The sequence below is a fragment of the Panthera tigris genome, chromosome X (genome assembly GCF_018350195.1).
Source record: "Panthera tigris isolate Pti1 chromosome X, P.tigris_Pti1_mat1.1, whole genome shotgun sequence".
Lineage (NCBI taxonomy): Eukaryota > Metazoa > Chordata > Mammalia > Carnivora > Felidae > Panthera > Panthera tigris.
In genome coordinates this window covers 71,788,311-71,815,438 of record NC_056677.1, presented here as the reverse complement: position 1 = coordinate 71,815,438, position 27,128 = coordinate 71,788,311, and the positions used below count along the sequence as shown (strand labels likewise).

The window sequence follows — 27,128 nt, the reverse complement described above, 5'->3', positions numbered from 1 at the left end:
GTAGTCAATTATTATAGCTTATGTATAAGTGAAATGAATGATAGCAATGATACAAGGTACAGGAGGGAGGAATTAGATATATTTTGCTATTATAAGGTAATCGCTCTACTTGGGAAGTAGTATAATGCTATTTGAAGGTAGACTTGGGTTTGTTTAAAATGTATATTGCATACACAAGGACAACCACTAAAAAAGTAAAAAAAAAAAGAAAGTATAATTAATATGCTAAGAAAGAAGAGAAAATGGAATGATATAAAATGTTCAATTAAAACCAGAGAAGGTAGAAGAAAGGCAGAAGACAAAAATAGAAACAAATAATAAGGACAAAAAAAGAAAACAGTAATGAATATGGTAAATATTAATCTAGCTATATAAATTATTATTTTTAATGTCAATGGCCTAAAATATACCAATAAAATGACAGATATTGTCAGAGTGGATCCAACTATATGTTGTCTACAAACAAGCCATTTTAAATATAAAGACACATGTAGGTTAAAAATAAATGGATGGAGAATGATATACCATGCTAACACTAATAAAAAGAAAGCTGGATTAGCTATATTAACTTCAGACAGAGCAGACTTCAGAGCAAGGAAAATTATTAGGGTTAAAGAGACTCATTACATAATGATAAAAGGGTCAGTTATCCAAGAAGACACAACAATCCTTAACGCATATGCTCCAAACAACAGAGCATCAAAATATGTAAGGCAAAAGCTGATAGAACTGTAAGGAAAAATAAATGAATCCACTATTATAGTCATAGACTTCAAAAGATCCAGCAGGCAGAAATCAGTAAGGACATAGTTGAATTCAGTAGCATCATCAATCAACTGCATATAATTGATATGTATAGACTACTTCAACAAACAACAGCAGAATACACATTTTTCTCAAGCTCACATGTAACATTCACTAAAAGAGACCAGATTCAGGGCCATAACATACACCTCAACAAATTTAGAAAAAGAGAAATTGTATAATGTCAGCTGTCATATTATAATGGATTTAAAGGAGAAATAAACAGAAAGCTGAAAAATCCCAAAATACTTGAAGATTTAAAAATACATGTGTCAAAAAAGAACTAAGAAAAATTTTAAATATTTTTTAAATATTTCAAACTAAATGCAAATGAAAATACAACTCATCAAACGTTGAGGGATCCAGTGAATGCAGTACTAAAAGGGAAATTTAGAGCACTGAATCCATATATTTTACATACCATCTTTGTGCAGCGACCATGCTTGCTAATCTTCTCTGTTCTGTTCCAATTTTACTCTATGTGCTGTTGAAGCAAGCACTGAATGTCTATATTTTAAAACAATAAAAATCTGAAACCATTTTCAATAAAAATCTGAAAATCACTTTACGACTAGAAAAAGAAGAGCAAATTTAATCTAAAGTAAGAACAAAAAATAATAAGAGAAATAGAAATCAATGAAACTGAAAACAGGAAATCAATAGAGAAAAATCAACACAACCAAAAGTTGATTTTTTTGAAAAATTTTATAAAAACACTAAGACTCTAACCATAGAAAGTAAAAAAAAAAAAAAATAGAGAAGACACAAATGTTACTAATATCAGAAATGAAAGAGGGACATCACTACAGATTTCATGGATATTAAAAGGATGATATAAAATATTATAAACAATTCTAAGCCCATAGATTGATAACCTTTATGAAATGAACCAATTCTTTAAAAACACAATAAGCTGAAGGAGAATATGGTGGAGTAGTAGGAGGACCCTATGTTTGCCCTCCTCCCTCAAACACAGCTAGATAAGTACCAAATCATTCTGAACACCCAAGAAATTTATCTGAAGACTGACAGAACTGCACAACCAGAGGGAGGTTGGAAACAGAGGGAGGTTCCACTGTCGAAGGTAAGAAGTGTAGAGATATGATTAGAGGGAGAAAAATGATTATGGGTGTTTCAGATGGGAGGGAGCCCTGGTCGTAGAGAGGAGAGAGGGAGAGAGAAAGAGCTCAGTACACAGGAGATAAAATAAGAAACACCCTTCCCCAAAACCATTGACTAGGAAAATGAGAGTGTTTGATTATCATGAGTTTTGACAACGAGTGGAACTCAAAAACGAGAGTTTTAGAAGTCCATTCCATGGTCAGTGTGGAGTCTGGTGGGCACAGTGGTGCCCCTGTGGAGGAGGGCAGAGACTCTGGAGTGGACTGCATGATAGGAGGATCCCCTGGGACACACAAGGAGAGACATTTACCTCTTCTTGAAGTGCATCTGGAAGAGATGGCATTGTCCCACAGTGGACAAAAGATATGGAGGGTGTCATTGCACAGCCCCATTCCTTAGCATAGCGGCAGAGACACCTGCTGAGGGCAGCTAACCTGGACATTGGCTTTTTGCTGTGCTTTGCTCTAAATTCTCTGGCTCTGTGTGCCAGTGCAACTGTCCTTCTTGGACAAACCTGCATCAGTCCCAACCCAGCAAGACCCTCCCACCAGAGGACCTGCTTGAGTCTGTGCAAGGCCAGGTCCCTAAAGCGGGGAGTGTTGAAGCTCAGCTGGTCTGCCTGAGATAAAATACAGGTTCCCTGCACTGCCAGGCAGGCAGATAGCCCAGAAACAGACAGGGTGAAGGATTTCTTCTTTGTTCAGAATGATTTGATGTTTATCTAGCTGTTTTGACAGCCAGAAAAATATTTGACAGAGACTTGGGATACACAAGGGGAGATTATTTCCTTTTCTGCTAGGGCTTCCCAGACAACAGGGGCCGCAAACTCCACTCTCTGGGGATGAGGGAAATGGCAGGTTCCATTTTTCTCCTCCACCCATTAGCACAGAGCAACTTCAGGGAACAAAACAGCACCAACAGTGGAGGCCTCAGATGCTTACACCAAGCCCGATCAACCTGTGTTCTGCAGGTGCTTCTTTACTAGAGAAAGTGTGACTGAGAACCAGAGGAGGAGGCTCCTCCTCCAAAAGACCAGGAAAAAAAAAACCTACATGAACAAAGTCTACTGACCATAGAGTGCTGAAAATCTTCAACTCTAGTGGAAATAGGATATGGCTTCTTTTAACAAGCAGACCGGAGCACAACTAGTTAAAACTCACCACACTCTGGACAAAGTCCAGATACTCCCCAATTCAGGCAAAGAGAAACTCTGCAAAGGACTGACCTGAGGGAAAGAGCAGCTAAAACACAGCAGCAGAGTGCAGAAGCATACAACAGAAACACTTCCTGAAGTTCCAGGCCTTGAATAGTATATGACTTCTTCTTAATAAAGCCATTACTCTCAGGAACATAAACCATAACAGGCATTCCTAACACAGAGAAGAAGACAGAGACCCAGACAAAATTCAAAAATAGAGTTATTCATCTGAAAAGAAAGAACAAGAATAGGTCACAGCCAGAGATGTAATTGAAATAGATATAAGTAATATGTCTGATCTAGAATTTAAAGCGACAATCATAAGGATACTACCTAAGTTTGAGAATAGCATAGAAGACACCAGGGAATCACTTACCACAGAATTAAAAGACTTAAAAAGTAGTCAGGTTGAAAAAAAATGTTATAACCGAGATGCAAAATGGACTGATTATAATGACCACACGGATGGAGTAAGCAGAGGAATTAATACTTGATATAGAAGATAAAATTAGGGGAAATAATGAAGCTGAAATAAGAGGGGAAGAAAAATATAAGATCACAAATGTATATTTAGGAAACGCAGTGACCCATTAAAGGTAATAACATTCATATCATAGGAGTCCCAGAAGAAGAGAGGGGAAAAGGAGCCAAAGATTTATTTGGGGAAATAATAGTTAAAAACTTCCATAATTTGGGGAAGGAAACAGATATCCAAATGAAGGAGGCACAGATAGCTCCCATCAAAATCAACAAAAGGAGGACAACACCAAGACATATTGTAGTAAAATTTGCAAAACAGAAAAGAACTCTAAAAGCAGCAAGGGAAAAGAAATCCCTAACTTACAAGAGAAGACAAATAAGTTTAATAGCAGGCCTATTCACAGAAACTTGGCAGGCCACGAATTGCATGATATATCCAATATGCAGAATGGGAAAAGAAATATGCAGCCAAGAATACTTATACAGTAAGACTGATATTGATAACAGAAGGAGAGATCAAGAATTTCTCAGACAGGGCTGCCTGGGTGGCTCAGTCACTTAAGCGACTGACTTCAGCTCAGGTCATGATATCACGGTTCATGATTTCAAACCTGCATCGGGCTCTGCGCTGACAGCTCAGAGCCTGGTGTCTGCTTCGGATTCTGTGTCTCCCTCTCTCTCTGCCTCTCTCTGTCTCTGTCTCTGTCTCTCTCTCTCAAAAATAAATACACATTAAAAAAATTTTAGTAAAAAATAAAAAACATGTTTCTCGGACAAACAAAAAAAGAGTTCGTGACCACTAAACCTGGAAAGAAATATTAAAAGGACTCTTTCAGTGAGAAAGAAAGAAAAAGTAACAAAGATTAGAAAGAAACAGAGAAAATCTCCAGAAACAATGACTTTACAGGTAAAAAAGGGCACTACATTCATATCTATCAATAATCACTCTGAGTGTAAATGGACTATGCTCCAATCAAAATACATAAGGTATCAGAATGGATAAAAATACAAGACCCATCTATACGATGCCTAAAAGAGGCCTATTTTAGACCTAAAGACACATGCAGATAAACAGTGAGGAGATGGAGAACAATTTACCATGCTAATGGATATCAAAAGAAAGCCAGAGTAGCCGTACTTATATCAGACAAGCTAGATTTTAAACCAAAAACTAAAAAGAGATGAACAGGGGCACGACATCATAATAAAGGGGTCTATCCAACAAGAAGATCTAACAATTTTAAATACATATGCCCTCAACTTGGAAGAAACAAAATATATAAAACAATTAAAAACAAACAAAGTATATGGCGCCTGGGTGGCTCATCAGTTAAGTGTCAGACTTCAGCTCAGGTCATGATCTCACAGCTCATGGGTTCAAGCCCCACATCGGGTTCTGTGCTGACAGCTCAGAGCCTGGAGCCTGCTTCAGCTTCTGTGTTCCCCTCTGTCTGCCCCTCCCCACTCACACTCTGTCTCTCTCTCACTCTCAAAAATAAATAAAACATTTTAAAAAACAAATTAACTCTTTGATAATAATACAATAATAGTAGGGGACTTGAACACTTCACTTGAATCAATGGACAGATCACCTAATGAGAAAATCAACAAGGAAACAATGACTTTGAATGACTCACTGGACTGGACCTACTAACGGAAATATTCAGAACATTTCATCCTAAAATAGAATAAACATTCTTTTCAAGAACACATAGGACATTCTCAACAATGCCTCACATACTGGGTCACAAATCAGGTCTCAAGTACAAAAAGATTAAGATCAGAGCATGCATATTTTCCAACCACAAACACTATAAAAATTGAGGTAAACCACAAGAAAAAAATAATTGGAAAGACAACAAATACATTGCAGTTAAAGAACATCCTTCTAAAGAATGAATGGGTTAACAAGGAATTTAAGGAAGAAATAAAAAAATACATAGAAACAAATAAAAATTAAAGCAAAACAGTCCAAACCTTTGGTATGTACAAAAAGCGGTCATAAGAGGGATGTATATAGCAATATAGGCCTAACTCAAGAAGCAAAAAAAATCTCAAATACACAACCTAACCTTAAACTTAAAGGGGCTAGAAAAAGAACAGTAAATCAAGACAAAAGTCAGCAGAAGAAGGAAAATAATAAAAAGCAGAGCAGAAATAAATGATATAAAAACAAACAAAAAAACACTAGAACAGATCAAATAAACCAGGAATTGCTTCTTTGAAAGAACTATAAAATTGACAAACCCCTAGCCACTCTTATCAAAAAGAAAAGAAGGATCCAAATTAATAAAATCATGAAGGAGTGGTTAGAGATCATAACCAACACCAGAAAAATACAATAAATTATAAGAGAATATTATAAAAATTATATACCAACAAATCGCACAATTTAGAAGAAATGTATAAATTCCTAGAAATATATAAACTACCACAAATGAAACAGGAAGAAATGGAAAATTTGACAGACCAGTAACCAGCAAAGAAACTGAATTGGTTGTCAAAGATCTCCCAAAATACAAAAGTGAAGGGCCAGATGGCTTTGAAGGGGAATTCTACCAAACATTTAAAGAAGTGTTAATACTCATTCTTCTCAAACCATTTGAAAAAGTAGAAATGGACAGAAAACCCCCAAACCCATTCTACATGGAAAGCATTACATTAATTCCAAAAATAGACAAACCCCACTAAAAAGGAGCATTACAGGCCAATATCCCTGATGAACATGGATGCAAAATTCCTAACGAGATACTAGCAAATCAAATCCAACAGTACATTAAAATAATCATTCAGCATGATCAAGTGAGATTTATTCCTAGGCTCCAAGGGTGGTTCAATATTGACAAATCAATCAACATAAAACACCACATTAATAAAAGAAAGGATAAGAACCACATGATTCTTATCATGTAAATGTAAAAAAAAACATTTAACAAAATACAATATCCAAAAAAGTATGGATAAATGGAATATACCTCAACATCATAAAGGCCATATAAGAAAGGCCCACAGCTAATATCATCCTCAATGGGGAAAAACTAAAGGTTTTCCTCTTTGTTTAGGAGCAAGACAGGGATGACCACTCTCACTATTGTTATTTAACATAGTACTGGAAGTCTTAGCCTCAGCAATAAGACAACAAGAAGAAATAAAAGACATCCCAATTGGCAAGGAAGAAGTGAAACTTTCAATATTCCCAGACAACATGATACTCTATGTAGAAAACTTGAAAGACTCCACCAAAAAATTGCTAGACCTGAAACACAAATTCAGTCAAGTCAGAGGATACAAAATTAACATACAGAAATCTGTTGCATTTCTATACACCAATAATGAAGCAGGAGAAAAAGAAACCAAGGAATCCATCCCATTTAGAACTACCCCCAAAACCATACAATAACTAGGAATAATTCTAACCAAATAGGTGAAAGATCTGTTCTCTGAAAACAATAGAACACTAATGAAAGAAATTGAAGGTAACAAAAAGAAATGAAAAAATGTTCCATACTCATGGATTTGAAGAAAAAATATTGATGAAATATTGATTAAAATATGGATAAAATTTGCTACCCAAAGCAATCTACACATTTAATGCAATCCCTATGAAAATACCACCAGCATTTTTCACAGAACTAGAACAAACAATCCTAAAATGTTTTATCAATAAAAAAATACCCCAAATAGTCAAAGCAATCCTGAAAAATAAAAGAAAAGATGCAGGTATTACAATTCTGAACTTCCAGCTATATTAAAAAGTAGGGCGCCTGGGTGGCTCAGTCGGTTAAGAGGCCGACTTCGGCTCAGGTCACGATCTCGCGGTCCGTGAGTTCGAGCCCCACGTCGGGCTCTGGGCTGATGGCTCAGAGCCTGGAGCCTGCTTCTGATTCTGTGTCTCCCGCTCTCTCTGACCCTCCCCCATTCATGCTCTGTCTCTCTCTGTCTCAAAAATAAATAAATGTTAAAAAAAAAAAGTAAAACAATAAAGACAGTATGGTACTGGCACAAAAACAGACATTTAGATCAATGGAACAGAATAAAAAATCCAGAAATGGACCCACAACTATATGGTCAACTAATCTTTGACAAAGCAGAGAATATCCAATGGAAAAAAGATAGTTTCTTCAACAAATGGTGTTTGGAAAACTGGACAGCAAAATGCAAAAAAAATGAAACTGGACCACTTAAACCATACACAAAAATTAATATAAAATTTAAGAAATACATAGATATTAGACAGGAATTCATCAGAATCCTGGAAGAAAATGTAGGCACCAACCTCTTTGACATCAGCCTGAACAATTTCTTACTAGACATGTCTCCTGAGGTAAGAGAAGCAAATGCAAAGATAAATTATTGAGCTTCGTGAATATAAAAAATTTCTACACAGTGAAGAAAACAATCAACAAAACTAAAAGGTAACCTATGGAATGGTAGAAGATATTTGTAAATTACATATCTGATAAAGGGTTAGTATCCAAAATCTATAAAGAACTTATCAAACTGAACACCCAAAAACAAATAATCAAGAATTGGGCAGAAGACATGAATATATATTTTTCGCAAGAAGACATAGATGGCCAACAGACACACAAAGAGATGCTCAACATCGCTCCTCATCAGGGAATTACATATCAAAACAAGGATGAGATATCACCTCACACCTGTTAGAATGGCTAAAATTAACAACACAGGAAACAACAGATTTTGGGAGGGAAGGGGAGGATGGGGAGAATGGGGAACCTCTTACACTGTTGGTGGGAAGGAAAACTGGTGCAACTACTTTGAAAAACATTATGGAGGGTCCTCAAAAAGTTAAAAATATAACTTCCCTATGACCAGACAAGTGCACTACTAGGTATTTACCCAAAGAATACAAAAATACTGATTCAAAGTGGCATGTGCACCACTATCAACAGTAGCCAAGTTATGGAAAAAGGCCAGATGTCCTGACTGATGAATGGGTAAAGATGTGGCCTATGTATATATATATATATATATATATATATATATATACCACATCTGTATATATATATACCACATCTGTATATATATACAGATATATATATATACTACATCTGTATATATATATGTATATATATATATATACATATATATATATGTATATACACAATGGAATATTTCTCAGCCATCAAAAAGAAAGAAGTCTTGTTATTTGTAACAATGTGGATGGAGCTAGGGTGTATTATGCTAAGCAAAATAAGTCAGACAAAGATAACTACCATATGATTTCACTCATGTGGAATTTAAGAAACAAATCAGGCAAACATAAGGGAAGAGGGAAAAAAGAGATAGAAGCAAGCCATAAGAGACTCTCAACTATAGAGAACAAACTGAGGGTTGATGGAGGAGAGGTGGGCTACAGAAAGGCTAAATAGGTGATGGGTATTAAGGAGAGCACTTGTTTTGTGGAGGACTGAATGTTATATGTAAGTGATGAATCACTAAATTCTACTCCTGAAAACAATATTACACTGTATGTTAACTAAGTGGAATTTAAATTAAAATTTGGAAAAAATAAAAGAAATGGGCAAAAGACATGAATAGACATTTTTTTCAAAGAAAACATACAGATGCCCAACGTCACTCATCATCAGAGAAATACAAATCAAAACCACAATGAGATACAACTTCACACCTGTCAGAATGGCTAAAATGAAGAACACAGAAAATAACAGATATTGGCGAGGATGTGGAGAAAGGGAAACTCTCTTACACTGTTGGTAGGAATGCAAACTGGTAAATCCATTCTGGGAAACAGTGTGGAGATTCCTCAAAAATTTAAAAATAGAACTACCCTGTGATCCAGCAATTGCACTACTACATACTTACCCAAAGGATACAAAAATACTGTTTCGAAGGAGCACATGCACCTGGATGTTTATAGCAGCATTATCAACAATAGCCAAACTATGGAGAGAGTTCAAATGTCCATCTACTGATAAATGGATAAAAAACAGGTGGTATAAACATTACCAGAAAACTACAGACTAACTTCTCATAATACCTCAGCAAAATATTAGCAAATCAAACTTACGATGTATAATAAGAATTTTACACCAAGAGCGAGTGGGGTTTATTCCAGGTATGGTTCAGCTTTTGATAATCAATTAATATACTCCATCACATGAATGAACCAAAGGAGAAAACTACTTGTGTTGTATTCATACTTATGCTTTCTATATTAAATATTAAAAAAAAAACTCAGGAAGAGGACAATGCAACTGGCCTCAGTTCCACTTTGCCACAGGAATTTAGTCTTGAACAAGATGAAAACAAGAGTCAACTGATTTTGAGAAAAAGGTGAACACTAATTGAAGGGTTCCACTATACACTTAATTCAAAAGATAGTTGATAAAAATTTTCTTATGAACATAATTTTTAATAGTACATCAACAGAAATTTTAGAATTATGGTATTGTCCAGTGGGAAATCTATAACTCAAAGGACAGCTCATATTTCATAATACATTGTAAATTAATTAAGTATTGATTAATGAGCTATAGATCTCCCTCAGGGCAATTACAGAAGATATATTAAGGTATTCTGGAATATATTTACTAGTAAATCAAACTCAGTTAAAATCAGTCAATACTCATAAATTATTATGGAATAAAAATATTCATAATGCAAATGCCACAAATTTAGTGGAGACAGAGATTTCATTTCTTTGGATCACTAATCCTTTATTTTACTTGTAAAAAGGGTGGCTAGGCTGCTTTAAGAATGAGTATGCAGGGGCAACTGGGTGGCTCAGTTTCCTCTAAATGGAGTATGCAAACTAACATTTTACTAAATGGAAACCCATTTATATACACTGCTACAGGGTCCATAGGCCTTTAGAAACAATATAAATCTGCAATTGTATTTTCCTTTCAGAATTAATCCAAAACAGCCCCTATTTATGTATCCAAACCCAATAAAAAAGCAGTTGGGAAATTTCTTTGAAGTCACACTTCACATGTTTTTGAGAACTTAATATTGAATGGATCAAAATTTTTGTTAGTCACATTTGCTCTGATTCAGGTCAAGTTTAAGTTTTAGTATGTTATGATTTAAGTTTCTGCTAATAGGCATAGAATTTAAAAGTTCAAGTTAGGGGCACCTGGGTGGCTCAATCGGTTAAGCATCCAACTCTTGATCATGGCTCTGGTCAAGATCTCACAGTTCATGGGTTCAAGCCCCACATCAGGCTCTATGCTGATAGCACAGATGGAGCCTGCTTCAGATTGTCTCTATCCCTCTCTTTTTGCTCCTCCCCTGTTCGTGTGCTCTCTCTCTCTCAAAATAAATAAACTTAAAATATTTTAAAAGTTCAAGTTAATACAAGCTGGGAAATACAAAAATTTTCAGTATAAGTTGCTCATTATTTCTGAAATAATCTTATATTTAATCATAATTTGAAAACCTTGTTGATGAAAATTCTTGACAATTATGGAAATTAATTGCCACAACAGAGGCTAGAATTGAGAATTTAGATGCTTTTCAAAATTTAAACCCATCATCAGATTATGAGTCACAACTCATTTACTCACTTGGCATTCCTTTAATTTAGCTCTGACAAATGATACTTTTTCCACCAAATTCCATTTGAAGAGAATTCAGGAAAAAACAGTGGTGGGAGGAAGGGACTTCTATGGATACACATGACAAAGACAAAATGGATACACATGATATAGATAGTTTAGAAATTTCTGCAGCTGTACTTCAGTATTTTCAGACTACAAAATGATTTTGCATAATAAAATATGTTTCTATACTTTTACTTGAGTCACAGAGTTAAGTATGTATGTCAAGATGAATAAGTGGACCATCGAGATAAGTTTTTTTTCTTGGAGAGATTGAAAAAATATTATACAGTAACCAATCAGGATATCATAATTGAAAAAAACACCTTAAGTTCTGAAAAAGCACAATTTTTTAAGTTTATTTATTTTTGAGAGAGAGAGCAAGCGGGGGAGGGGCAGAGAGAGAGGAAGAGCCCAACACGGGGCTCAAACCCACAAACCATGAGATCATAACCTGAGTTGAAGTCGGATGCTTAACCGACTGAGCCACCCAGGCACCCCTGTTCTTCTTTCTTAGTACAGTAAACACGTGATAATATGCCACCATTGAAAAATTAAATGCAGGGTTAATTTCTTAGCCTGATTTTACAGAACAGTTTAACAATCTATCTACATAATCCCCTCAAAAAAGACCAAAAAAAATGAACTTAAACCAAGCATTTATTACCACAATTGCAGCTTAATGGTTCTTCCAGCCAAATCACCTATCAAAGCTACCAATAACTTGAAAAATGGAGTTTCATCTCCTTTTATTTTCTTGACCCATGCTCTAGTGAAAGTTCTAAGTGCCTAGCACACTAGCTGGTATACAGAAGGTATATAAAAAAAGTAGAAAAGGAAAGCTAAAACTAATCTGGATAAATCTGAAACACCCAGCAAATTTATCACAGAAATCGCAATACCATATGCGAGCTTTACATATTTACCTATGAGGGCCTAAGCAGGCAATGTTTTTCTAGACACCACTAAAGAAAATAGCAACCTATAATCTCATGGATTAGGGATGAAAGTATTTCTTCCACCAATTTTATGTATGTATTTCACTGACACATATACTCTTCCTGTATATCAGGCATTGTCCTAAGGCCATTACAGATAATAACTCATTTAATTCTTAAGTTAGCCTTAGGGGTAGATACTATTATTATCATCATCCTTGTTTTACAGATTAAGAAACTAAAAGACACCCAGTTTAAGCAACGTGTCCAGGATCACATAACTAGCAAATGAGGAATCTAGGGTTAGAGTCTCCTCAGTCTGGTTCCAAAGTTCATGTGTTCGACCACAACACTATACTTCTTCTAAGAATGATTTTATTGATGTTCTACAATTCTCCAATGACATAATTGTATCCTGTAATCTTAACAGTTTCATTTTCATAATGTAATTCAAAATACACAAGCACAACTTTTAATTAGGGTACAACTCTCATCCAGCCATATAAGTGTAACATTTTGTTAATCTAAAAATAAAATTCTAGTGAAAGTAACTTCATAGATAAGTCTTTGAGCCATTTATAAATCTGCCATTCTATAAATGAGGTTTTGAGTCTCCAATGTACACTGTTATGTGTAAGTCACACAATGACAACTTACATGTCTATAATCAAGATATTTGCCTGGAATGTTCTCAGTGAAATAAGTCAGACAGAGAAAGACAAATACTGTATGATCTCACTTATATGTGGAATTTAAAAACAGCAAATTCATTGAAACAAAGAATAGAATGGTGGTTACCAGGGGCTGAGGGATTGGAGAAATGGAGAAATGCTGGTCAAACGTGCAAGCTTTCAGTTATAAGATGAATAGGATTCATAGTGACTATTGTTAACAATACTGTATTATACAGTTGAAAATGCTGAGAATAAAGCTTTAATGCTCTCACCATAACAAAAATAAAATGATAATTATGTGAGGTGAAGGATATGTTAACTAAAACTTTATTGTTGTAAACATTTCCCAATACTTTTGTGTATTAAATCATCACATTGTATACCTTAAACTTGCACATTGTGATATGTCAATTATATCTCAGTAAAGATGGAAATAATATACATTTATCTGGGACATCTGGAACACCTAAGTGTTCTTCCAAGTTTCACATGAATGACATTTCTTCTCAGTCTGCTATTTCTGGCCCTTTTTATCATTCTCAGTGTATATTACTATATACTATAGAGGCTACAGAGGGAACTATGTAACAGCTTTTAGTAATGGAAGAAACCCTCTTTTGTCAGAGAGGATTACTGTCATTCAGTACCAGTGGAAACAGAACCCTGAGCTCATTTGGTGGTTTTTATTTAATATTCTAGTCTAACTTGTTCAAAACCGTAGCGGTGCAAAATGTCATAAGAAGATGTAAATACTCACGGAATACTTTTTTGCACCTACAAACAAAATGAAAAAAGAAAACCTGTTCATTTCTTGTTGCTCAAACTTTCCCAAGATTCTGATATTCTATGTTAACATTTCAGCTTACTTTGGGGACTTTGTAGACTTCCCTGATGGAGCATGTTTCAGTGGCAGCCAACAGTGTATCTTGAGCATGCTTGTCAATCCACATAAAACAAAAAATTTTCTTTTTGGTTAAAATGAGTTTTCTATGGGGGCGCCTGGGTGGCACAGTTGGTTGAGTGTCGTAATTTCAGCTCAGGTCATGATCTCACAGTTCATGAGTTTGAGCCCTGCATCAGGCTTTGTGATGACAGCTCAGAGCCTGGAGCATGCTTTGGATTATGTGTCTCCCTCTCTCTCTGCCCCTCCCCACTCCGTCTCTCTCAAAAATAAATATTAAAAAATGAGTTTTCTCTGGACCTTGAAATGTTTATTATGGATTTGATAATACAGAAAAAAACAAATGATTTTTTTCACCAAGACCATAAAAACTCAAACTAAATATGGAAAATTCATTGTTAATTCAAAGCCTTTATTTTAAAGTTTTATTTTAATTCCAGTTAGTTAACATGAAGTGTTATATTAGTTTCAGGTGTAAAATATAGTAATTTAACACTTCCATACATAACTCTGTACTCATCACATATACACTCCTTAATCCCCAACATCTATAACCCATCCCCCTCCCCAACTCTGCTCTGGTAACCATCATTTTATTCTCTACAATTAAGAGTCAGTTTCTTGGTCTTACTCTTTCTCTCTTTTTTTCTCCTTTGCTCATTTATTTTATTTCCTAAATTCCACATATGAGTGAAATCAGATGGTATTTGTCTAGCTCTGGCTGACATCTTTTGCTTAGCATTATACTCTCTAGTTCCATCTATGTTGTTGCAATTTGCAGGACTTCATTCTTATTTATGGTAATATTCCAGTGTATATATACCTTTTATTTATCCATTCATTGGTTGATGAACATTTGGGCTGTTTCCACAGTTTGGCAATTGTAGATAATGCTGCTATAAATACTAGGGTGCATGTATCCCTTTGAATTTGTAATTTTTAATCTTTTGGGTAAATACCTAGTAGTGTGATTGCTGAATCATATGGTAGTTCTGTTTTTAACTTTTGGGGGAACCTTAATACTGTTTTCCAGACTGAATGCTCCAGTTTGCATTTTCACCAACAGTGCAAGAGGGTCCCTCTTTCTCCACATCCTTGTGAACACCTTTTGTTTAAGTGTTTTTTATTTTAGTCATTTTGACAGGTGTGATGTGATATCTCATTATAGTTTTGATTTGTATTTCCCTGATGGTGAGCCATGTTGAGCATCTTTTCATATGTCTGTTGGACATCTGTATGTCCTTTTGGATAAATTGTCTATTTATGTCTTCTGCCCATTATTAATTGGATTATTCCTTTTTTGGGTATTGAATTTTATTTGTTCCTTATATATTTTGGATATAACCCTTCATCAAATATGTCATTTGCAAATATCCTCTCCAATTCTGTAGGTTGCCTTTTAGTTTTGTTAATTGTTTCCGTTGCTGTGCAGAACCTTTTTATTTTGATGAAGTCCTGATGGTTTATTTTTTATTTTGTTTCTCTTGCCTCAGAAGATATATCTAGAAAGAAGTTGCTATGGCCAATCTCAAAAAAGTTACTTCCTGTGTTCTCCTCTACGATTTTTAGAGTTTCATGTCTCATATTTAGGTATTTAACCAATTTTTAATTCATTTTTGTATATGGTGTAAGAACATGATCCAATTTCATTCTTTTGCATGTTTTCCCAATGTCGCCTTAAAAGATTTATCACAGGGGCACCTGGATGACTCAGTCCGTTGAGGGTTTGAATCTTAATTTTGGCTCAAGACTTGGTCCCAGGGTTGTGGGATGAAGCCTCGCATTGGGCTCTGCACTGACACTGTGGAGCCTGATTGGAATTCTCTCTTTCTCTTTCTCTTTCTCTTTCTCTTTCTCTTTCTCTTTCTCTTTCTCTTTCTCTTTCTCTCTCTTTCTCTCTCTCTCTCTCTCTCAAAAGAGAAACTGGAAAAAATATTTATCAAAAAAAGAATAATAAACAGTATATTTACAAGTTTAACTTCATGAGTTGTTTAAAAAGGCATAAGTCAAATAGATGACTAGTGTAAATTCAAAACAACCACCGTGTACTTAATGGTACAAATTATACAACTAATCTTGAGGAAATAATGTAACCACTAAGAAATTTAAATTTTAAGAGACTATAAATATGACTGCTGGTATTGTTCTCATTACACTGCTATTATGTTGTTTTTATTATATTTGTTATGATTCTGTGGCAATGTAATGATATTATAGCAGAGTTGCTGAGTCACTCTGTGTATGGCATTCAGACTCATGCATTTAAATAATTCTATCATTTCATTCACTACACTACCTATGACAATCATCACATTCACATTTTCTGTCTGATCTTTAAACTTCTCAGTTGGATACATATCTTCAAAAGCTCACATTATTCTTGTGATTCATGACTATTATGAAAAAGTTTCTGGTCATTAAATCCATTTGAACACAATATTCTAAGTGAAATAGCATTTGTTTCATTTTTCTTTTTCACCTCTTTTCCTCAATTGGTTTTAAAAATTATTCTGAGCATTACATAGGCCATTACTTCATCCTTAGATAATTCAATAAAACCAATTTGGTTAAAAAATGACCCCAATTTTTCAAGACACACAAAATTGACTTAAATCTGGCTATAAACATTTTTAAAAACCATCATGAGAGGAATGTAAGTTTGCCTTCTGCAGCTTCCGGTCTTTCATTGGAGAAGCTATGAATCCATTAAAAAATTACTATATATGACAGCTATGGCTAGATTATTTTAACTCTCAACCTTAAAGAACAGAGGATATTTACTTAATGAACTCAATAGTTAAAATGTAGACAACTTCAAGGCAGCAAACTGGTTCCCTTTGGGATTTTGGTTGGGGGATGGGTCGGGGAGATGGCACTGGCCAGTGCCTTTGTTCCCTGCTGAGCTGAGCTCTGTCTTCCAGGGATCAACAACTCTCCCTCCCATTGTCCTCTAGCCCTCTTGCTCTCTGAGCAGAGCTGTTGACTTATAACATTCCAGATGTTAAGTCCTGCTGTCTGTCAGAACTCACTCCATTCGGCCCCTCTGCTTTTGCAAGTCAGACTCAGGGGCTCTGCCTTGCCAGGCGGGCTGCCCCTCCACCGCCCTGGCTCCCTCCTGCCAGTCCCTGTAGTGCTCACCACCTCTCTGCCCTTCCTACCCTCTTCTGTGGGCCTCTTGTCTATGCTTGGCTCTGGAGAGTCCGTTTTGCTAGTCTTCTGGCAGTTTTCTGGGTTATTTAGGCAGATGTGGGTGGAATCTAAGTGATCAGCAGGACGTGGTGAGCCCAGTGTCCTCCTATGCCTCCTCTCAGGACAAGATAATATTTCAATCAAATGTGACTGGTACAATAATAAGCATTTTCAGTTGGCTCCAGGAAGTGCACTACTGGATTAGATCCTTTATGCTCAGTTCTCTTCTATAAAGCCAGTCCCTAACTACCACCTACAGTGTAATTGCCAGATTCAGACAAAATTGAATTCAAACAGTTTAGAAAAGCACTGTTAAATAAAAATAAATACAATGTGAATTATACATGTAATTTTAAATCTTCTAGTAGTCACATTTTTAAAAAGACAAAGAAATCAGTGACATTAATTTTAATAATATTTTAGTTAACCCAGTATATACAAAATATTATAAATCCAACATATAATCAATACTGCAAACATATTTGGTATTATTTTTTTCATATTAAGTCTTCAAAACATAATGTGTACTTCACTTACAGGACATCTCAAATTGGACTACCACACTTCAAGTACTACAAAAAGCTGGTTACTACCTAGCCTATGGGACACTGCAGGTTTTACTACCTAGCATATTGGACACTGCAGGTTTAGAGCCACACAATATAAAACTATAATACAAACTATAAAATGTATTACAGAAAATATAATGCAAACTATAAAAAGAAGTTTAGAAATGCTAGATAAGTTAGCCTATACTTCCTTAAACCTTGCCACAATATTGCATAAATTGATAGGAATCTGTCACTAGAGTTCATTGAAATCTGATGAATTCTATAAAAGCCTGTTTGAAAATATTCTGCATTTTGTGCAGTACTGACACAAAGGAAATTCTCATTTTCATCTCCAAAGGTTGTGTTATTGCTATGTCTGATTTATCTTAATGAAATTCTAAACATTCTACGTTTCAGAAAAGAAACAGCATAAATTTTGAAACCCACTTCAAAACAGTAATTTTATTAAAAACAATGAAGAGATGTAGAATCCTTCTCATTATTCTTTGAATTATATTATTAAATATTAGAACTTCATCCTCCAAAAACACCTTTAGATTACATTTGAAAGCATTGTTTAATTCAATATCCCAAGTGTTTTTCTTTTCCCAAATCAAAATAATATTTTGCTTACTTAAATACTAGTGGATACAATTTATAGGAAGTATGAGGGGAAATGCAGCGGGTAAAAGAAAAAATGATAGGGCCAAGTTAAAGTGAATCCATGGAGATATTTTTCACACTATTTATATAGCTTTGTTAATATCCCAATTTTTGTGTTCTTCATAAAAGTATATAAATGTATTCTCTGTATTTATCCAAGCCCAAAAAATCTAAGATTTTATAAAGGACAAATTGAGAGATAATCTAAGCTGGCCTTTATTTATATATTCAACAACCTGTATATGCAATGAGTCATGCCAAGTACTAAGAATAGAATGAAAAGCAAGTAGATCTGGCCCTGGATTAACAGAGCCTATAACCACATATTTGAGTTTTAAGTCTCCAACCTACCCTTTATTTATATAAAAGGGCAGAAATATCAATCAATATTATCTCCAAATAATTTGATACATTACCAAAAATAAGTTTACACACCAGTTTCCTTAATATTGATACATGAAGAAAAAAAGGTGCCCGGAAAGATGGCGGCGTAGGAGGACGCTGGGTTTACCACTTCCTGCTGATCACTTCGATTCCACCCACACCTGCTTAATTTACCCAGATAACCACCAGAAGACTAGCAGAACAGACTCTCTGGAGCCAAGTGTAGACGAGAGGCCCACAGAAGAGGGTAGGAAGGGTGGAGAGGTGGTGTGCACTACATGGGCTGGTAGGAGGAAGCCGAGGTAGTTGAGGGGCACCCAGTCCACCTGGCAAGGCAGAGCCCCCGAGTCGAACTTGCAAAAGCAGAGGGGCCAGATGGAGTGTGTTCTGACAGCCAGCAGGACTTAACATCTGGAATGTTATAAGTCAATAGCTCTGCTCAGAGAGTGGGAGGGAGAGTTGTTGAGCCCCAGAGGACAGAGCTCAGCTTGGCGGGGAACAAAGGCACTGGCCAGTGCCATCTCCCTCGCCCATCGCCCAGCCAAAATCCCAAAGGGAACCACTTCCCATCACAGAACTTCCTTGCACAGTACAAATACACAATGCTGTGCTTCTGCGGATCCATACCTCCGATGGGTCTGCCTACCTCCTGGTGCGGCAAGGCCCCTCACAAAGGGGACCACTGAAGGCAAAGAAAGTTGACCTTACCCCTCCTGCCCCTGTGCACCTTGCAGATCCCCCCCCCCCGGCTAATACACCACATCCCATCGAAGCAGTACCGCAAGACTGGCAGTGTGCAAGTAGCCCAGACAGAGGCCACACCACTCCACAGTGAGTCCTGCCCCTGGGAGAGAGGAAGATAAGGTACACACCAGTCTGACTGTGGCCCCAGTGGTGGGCTGGAGGCAGACATCAGGTCTGACTGTGGCACTGCCCACCAATGCAAGTTACTCCAAACAGCACAGAGGAAGAGCTCTGTAGTTCCCCGCCACTCCAGGGCTATCCAAAATGACGAAACAGAAGAATTCTCCTCGAAAGAAACTCCAGAAAGTAGCAACAGCTAACGAACTAATCAAAAATGATTTAAGCAATATAGCAGAAAATGAATTTAAAATAATAGTCATAAAATTAATCGCTGGGCTTGAAAAAAGTATAGAGGACAGCAGAGAATCTATTCCTACAGAGATCAAGGGACTAAGAAACAGTCAGGAGGAGCTTAAAAATGCTATAAATGAGCTGCAAAATAAAATGGAGGTGACCAGAGCTTAGATTAAGAGGCAAAGGAGAGAATAGGTGAATTAGAAGATAAAATTATGGAAAAAGAAGAAGCTGAGAAAAAGAGAGATAAAAAAAATCCAGGAGTATGAGGGGAGACTTAGAAACTAGGTGCCATAATTAAACAAAATAATATATGCATAATTGGGATACCAGAGGAGGAAGAGAGAGGGAAAGGTGCTGAAGGTATACTTGAAGAAATCATAGATAAGAACTTCCCTGAACTGGGGAAGGAAAAAGGCAGTGAAATCCAAGAGGCACAGAGAACTCCCTTCAGACGGAACTTGAATCAAACTTCTGCATGACATATCATAGCGAAACTGGCAAAACACAAGGATAAAGAGAGAATTCTGAAAGCAGTTAGGGATAAACATGCTCTAACATATAAAGGGAGAACGATAAGACTCATGACAGATCTGTCTACTGAAACTTGGCAGGCCAGAAAGGAATGGCAGGAGATCTTCAATGTGATGAACAAAAAAATATGCAGCCAAGAATCCTTTATCCAGCAAGTCTGTGATTTAGAATAGAAGGAGATAAAGGTCTTCCCAAACAAACAAAAACTGAAGGAATTCATCACCGCTAAAGCAGGCCTACAAGAGATACTAAGGGGGATCCTATGAGACAAAGTACCAGAGCCATCACTACAAGCATGAAAACTACAGACATCACACTGACTCTAAACCCGTATCTTTCAATAATAACACTGAATGTAAATGGACTAAATGCTCCAACCAAAAGACATAGGGTATCAGAATGGATAAAAAAACAAGACCCATCCATTTGCTGTCTACAAGAGACTCATTTTAAAGCTGAGGACACCTTCATATTGAAAGTGACAGGATGGAGAACTATCTATCATGCTACTGGAAGTCAAAAGAAAGCTGGAGTAGCCATACTTATATCAGAAAAACTAGACTGTAAATTAAAGGCTGTAACAAGAGATGAAGAAGGGCATTATCTAATAAATACAGGGTCTATCCATCAGGAAGAGCTAACAATTATAAATATCTATGCGCTGAATACGGGAGCCCCAAATATATAAAACAATCACAAACATAAGCAACCTTATTGATAAGAATGCGGTAATTGAGGGGACTTTAATATTCCACTTACAACAATGGATAGATCATCTAGACACAGGATCAATAAAGAAACAAGGGCCCTGAATGATACACTGGACCAGATGGACTTGACAGATATATTTAGAGCTCTGCATCCCAAAGCAACAAAATATACTTCCTTCTCGAGTGCACATGGAACCTTCTCCAAGATAGATCACATACTGGGCCACAAAACAGCCCTTCATAAGTATACAAGAATTGAGATCATACCATGCATACTTTCAGACCACAATGCGATGAAGCTTGAAATCAACCACAGGAAAAAGTGTGGAAAACCTCCAAAAGCATGGAGGTTAAAAAACACCCTACTAAAGAATGAATGGGTCAACCAGGCAATTAGAGAAGAAATTAAAAAATATATGGAAACAAATGAAAGTGAAAATACAACAATCCAACCACTTTGGGATGCAGTGAAGGCAGTCCTAAGAGGAAAACACATTGCAATCCACGCCTATGTCCAGAAACAAGAAAAATGTAAATACAAAATCTAAAAGCACACCTAAAAGAAATAGAATCAGAACGGCAAAGACACCCCAAACCCAGAAGAAGAAGAGAAATAACAAAGATCAGAGCAGAAATAAACAATGTAGAATCTATAAACACTGTAGAGCAGATCAATGAAACCAAGAGTTTGTTTTTTGAAAAAATAAACAAAATTGATAAACCTCTAGCCAGGCTTCTCAAAAAGAAAAGGGAGATGACCCAAAGAGATAAAATCATGAATGAAACTGGAATTATGACAACTAATCCTTTAGATATACAAGCAATTATCAGGGAATACTAGGAAATATTATATGCCAATAAACGGGCAACCTGGAAGAAATCGACAAATTCCTAAACACCCACACGCTTCCAAAACTCAATCAGGAGGAAATAGAAAGCTTGAACAGACCCATAACCAGCGAAGAAATTGAACCAGTTATCAAAAATCTCCCAACAAATAAGAGTCCAGGACCAGATGGCTTCCCAGGAGAGTTCTACCAGACGTTTAAAGCAGAGATAATACCTATCCTTCTCAAGCTACTCCAAAAAATAGAAAGGGAAGGAAAACTTCCAGATTCATTCTATGAAGCCAGCATTACTTTGATTCCTAAACCAGACAGAGACCCAGTAAAAAGAGAGAACTACAGGCCAATATCCCTGATGAATATGGATGCAAAAATTCTCAATAAGATACTAGCAACTCGAATTCAAAGCATATAAAAAGAATTATTCACCATGATCAAGTGGGATTCATTCCTGGGATGCTGGGCTGGGTGAACATTTGCAAATCAATCAATGTGATACATCACATTAATAGAAGAAAAGATAAGAACCAAATGATCCTGTCAATCGATGCAGAAAAAGCATTTGACAAAATTCAGCATTTTTTCTTAACAAAAACCCTCGAAAGTCAGGATAGAAGGAACATACTTAAACATCATCAAATCCATTTATGAAAAGCCCACAGCCAATATCATCCTCAATGGGGAAAAACAGAACTTTCTCTCTGAGATCAGGAACACGACAGGGATGTCCACTCTCACCGCTGTTGTTTAACATACTGTTGGAAGTTCTAGCATCAGAAATCAGACAACAAAAGGAAATCAAAGGCATCAAAATTGGCAAAGATGAAGTTAAGCTTTCACTTTATGTAGATGACATGATATTATATATGGAAAATCTGATAGACTCCACCAGAAGTCTGCTAGAACTGATACATGAATTCACCAATGTTGCAGGATACAAAATCAATGTACAGAAATCAGTTGCATTCTTATACACTAACAATGAAGCAACAGAAAGACAAATAAAGAAACTGATCCCATTCACAAGTGCACCAAGAATCATATAATATCTAGGAATAAACATGACCAAAGGTGTAAAAGATCTGTATGCTGAAAACGATAGAAAGCTTATGAAGGAAATTGAAGAAGATATAAAGAAATGGAAAAACATATCTTGCTCATGGTTTGGAAGAGTAAATATTGTTAAAATATCAATACTACCCAAAGCTATGTACACATTCAATGCAATCCCAATCAAAATGGCACCAACATTCTTCTCAAAGCTAGAACAAGCAATTCTAAAATTTGTATGGAACTACAAAAGACCCCGAATAGCCAAAGTAATTTTGAAGAAGAAGACCAAAGCAGGAGGCATCACAATCCCAGACTTTAGCCTCTACTGCAAAGCTGTCATCATCAAGACAGCATGGTATTGGCACAAAAACAGACACATAGACCAATGGAATAGAATAGAAACCCCAGAACTAGACCCACAAACGTATGGCCAACTCATCTTTGACAAAGCAGGAAAGAACATCCAATGGAAAAAAGACAGTCTCTTTAACAAATTGTGCTGGGAGAACTGGACAGCAACATGCAAAAGGTTGAAACTAGACCACTTTCTTACACCATTCACAAAAATAAACTCAAAATGGATAAAGGACCTGAATGTGAGACAGGAAACCATCAAAACTCTAGAGGAGAAAGCAGGGAAAAACCTCTCTGACATCAGCTGCAACAATTCCTTACTCGACGCATCTCCAAAGGCAAGGGAATTAAAAGCAAAAATGAACTATTGGGACCTCATGAAGATAAAAAGCTTCTGTACAGCAAAGGAAACAATCAACAAAACTAAACGGCAACCAATGGAATGGGAAAAGATATTTGCAAATGACATATCGGACAAAGGACTAGTATCCAAAATCTTTAAAGAGCTCACCAAACTCCACACCCGAAAAACAAATAATCCAGTGAAGAAATGGGCAGAAAACATGAATAGACACTTCTCTAAAGAAGACATCCAGATGGCCAACAGGCAAATGAAAAGATGCTCAATGTCGCTCCTCATCAGGGAAATACAAATCAAAACCACACTCAGATATCACCTCACGCCAGTCAGAGTGCCTAAAATGAACAAATAAGGAGACTATAGATGCTAGAGAGGATGTGGAGAAACAGGAACCCTCTTGCACTGTTGGTGGGAATGCAAACTGGTACAGCCGCTCTGGAAAACAGTATGGAGGTTCCTCAAAAATTTAAAATAGACCTACCCTATGACCCAGCAGTAGCACTGCTAGGAATTTACCCAAGGGATACAGGAATACTGATACATAGGAGCAATTGTACCCCAATGTTTATAGCAGCACTCTCAACAATAGCTAAATTATGGAAAGAGCCTAAATGTCCATCAACTGACAAATGGATAAAGAAATTGTGGTTTATATACACAATGGAATACTACGTGGCAATGAGAAGAATGAAATATGGCCTTTTGTAGCAACGTGGATGGAACTGGAGAGTGTTCTGCTACGTGAAATAAGTCATACAGAGAAGGACAGATTCCATATATTTTCACTCCTATGTGCATCCTGAGAAACTTAATAGAAGACCATGGGGGAGGGGAAGGAAAAAGAAAAGGTTAGAGATGGAGGGAGCCAAAACATAAGAGACTCCTAAAACCTAAGAGCAAACTGAGTTTTTATGGGGGGGGTTGGAGGGAAGGGTGGGTAGGTGATGGGTATTTAGGAGGGCACCTGTTGGGATGAGCACTGGGTGTTGTATGGAAACCAATTTCACTATAAATTTCATATTTAAAAAAAGAAGATAAAGGACAGACTCATTAAGGTAAGAGTACATTGCTCTTGCAAGTTATTAAATGTAACAAAGAGCTGCTGTCATCTGGATTGAATTATTTTGAATGATATAAGTGGAATCATCAGGCAAAAGAAATAACAAAAAAAAACTGACAACAAGGGATGTAGTCTAAATATTTTACTACTGCTTCTGCATTTGGCTGATAGGCACTTTCTAAATAAAATCTATATAAAAAAAAAGAAATACATCAGCTCTTCTGGAGAGTCTAAACTTGACAATGTTTTTCTTGTTTATTATTTAAATATTTCTGCTTTGTTTTAATTTGTTTTTATCTTCTTTTGTAAATAAAGGCAAATAAAAATATTCAGAATGCATAAATACTTTGGGGAGATCCTGTACTTTTTCTTTTTGGAGTTAGATTGAGAAATGATAGTTAGACTGAAAATGCTAGCTCTACACACCAGCATTCTGGTAAGCATAATGAATTAAAACATTTTAATCATGATGACAAGAAATTATCTTCTCTGAGAGAGAAATCTGGAGGTATACAGGTAAATAAAGGCATAATCTTTAAAATTCTACAAATAAGTATCTAGAAATGGCCGGGATTAAATAACTGTATAAATCAGTAAAGTTGTTCAGCGTTTGGAATGCATTACATTACAAAGTTATCTAAAAAATTTCTATAAAAAATTTTTTTTAGTAAATATAGCTTTAAATAAATTCCTTCTGCTGATTAAAAAGTTTGTAGAGAAACACCCTAGACAGCATGGTCAAATCAACTCTCAGAACGAATGTGACTTATTCTTAAGTAGAGAGAAAAAGCATGTCAGATTTTAAAGAAATAACTATAGCTACCAAAAAAAGAGAGAAATAGGGCACACGGAGTGGGGAAAAGACTGCTACGTGCATGTGCATACACACACACCCCACCTATACACATATGTAAGTAATGTCACCACCATCAACAGATGGAAACTATGGCAGTGCCATCAACTTTAATACTGTAATAAATCTGATTTTGCATAGCTAACTTTATGCACACACCAAGTCCATATAAGAAAGGGGAAATAATAGGTCAACATTCATCATTCAATTTCATGACTAAAGTATTTGCTATTTTAAAATAGAAAATTATTCCAATATACCAGTCTCCTAAGCATTCCTCTGTATGAATTTATTTTTTGATCTTACACCAGTCCACCGTCTGCTTATCCCAGTTCTTATAATTCCCAACTTGTTCTTTTACCCTTTAACACCACTAAGCATAGTTATTTGCTGCTGTAAGGAATGCTGTCATCTTACCCCATTATCTGGGTCACACTGTGCCTTAAACCTTACCTAACCCTAGTTTATCACTTCATTTAATATCGTATGCTTCACAGTTCTCTGCAAGAACTCTTTAGAGTAAGTAAAGCTGATCTTTTAACCCTGCATCCCTAAAAAAACTTAGGTCAAATATGGCAAATCCCTTTCCTCTCCTGCAAGGGCTTCACCCAAATGGTACAAGAAAAGCTAGGATTCCAAAGATCACCAAACCTTTTCATTGCTATTGTTACTAATAGCTCCTAAATATTCTTTCCCTTCTTGAAACTTCCTAGAAAGATCAAAGAAGGAGGGATCATTTTCCTATATCCAGATTCAGTCAACATATGAACTCTCAAAATTAATTGTGTCTTTTTCTACTCCCAAAAAGAATTTACCTGCGGTCCTCATACCTAAGATACACTTAGCCGTATCAAGTACATAATGTAAATATTTTACCTATTTGCATAATTCTTCAATGTTTTTATCTTGCCACATATCCTTTAGGTGATGTACATCAGACTCATTTTCAATTTCAAAATCCTTCCGGAAGCGCTCATTGTATTCAAATCATCTACATAACTTCTAGCTAGCATGGAAAGATGACAAATATATGCCTACTGAACAGTATTTGATATGATAAAGATGATGAACCTAATAATTATGATTATTTTCTATTACGGATCATTCTTAACAGTGTGATGTTATTTCTAAAGGTTGCATGAATTCTTTGAGGTCAGTAGGGCAGTATAATAAGTAACTACTCAAGTATAATAATAGTTGGCTGCTTATTTGAAAAAAGGTTTTTTTGCAATTTAGCATTTGACTCATCATGAATATAGACTGGTTAGTTAGAACCCTGGGGTGGGCCAAAGCAAAAGTTTTGATCCCTGTGTGGGCCAACAATTACAGACTGTCTCCTACCACCAGTAAGGTTTCTTGAAAGGCACATAATTGGAAGAAAAAGGGGGTGTAGATAAGATAACAGACTAAGCTAAAGCACAACAAAATAATAATTTTTAAAAACATTAAAATAATGACTCAAAAGGGTGATTTTAATGTATGAGGGACAATTACAGGGTAGCCTTTCCCCATAAGTATCACAGAAGTTTCTAAATATGGCAATGCTATTCTATCAACTTCCTCTGGAAGAGGAAGGAAAACTATAGCCAAATAAGGTAAATAATGGAATCATAATATAAAATAAAACAAGGGAAAATAGTTTTTTTTAAAACTATCCTGTCAGTTGATTCAGGGAAAAAAAAAGAAAGAAAGAAAAATATCAAATAGAAACTTGGATCTATAACTTTTTTCCCCATAGAATATTTACTTAATTCATTCTGCCATGCATAC

General features: G+C 36.0%; 1 protein-coding gene and 1 pseudogene across 1 annotated transcript in view; both read right to left on the bottom strand.

The window, feature by feature from the left end:
- DACH2 (dachshund family transcription factor 2) overlaps positions 1-27,128 on the bottom strand; it is a 764,445-nt gene that overhangs the window by 438,298 nt on the left and 299,019 nt on the right.
- On the bottom strand, positions 1,191-1,304 carry LOC122235593 (annotated as a pseudogene).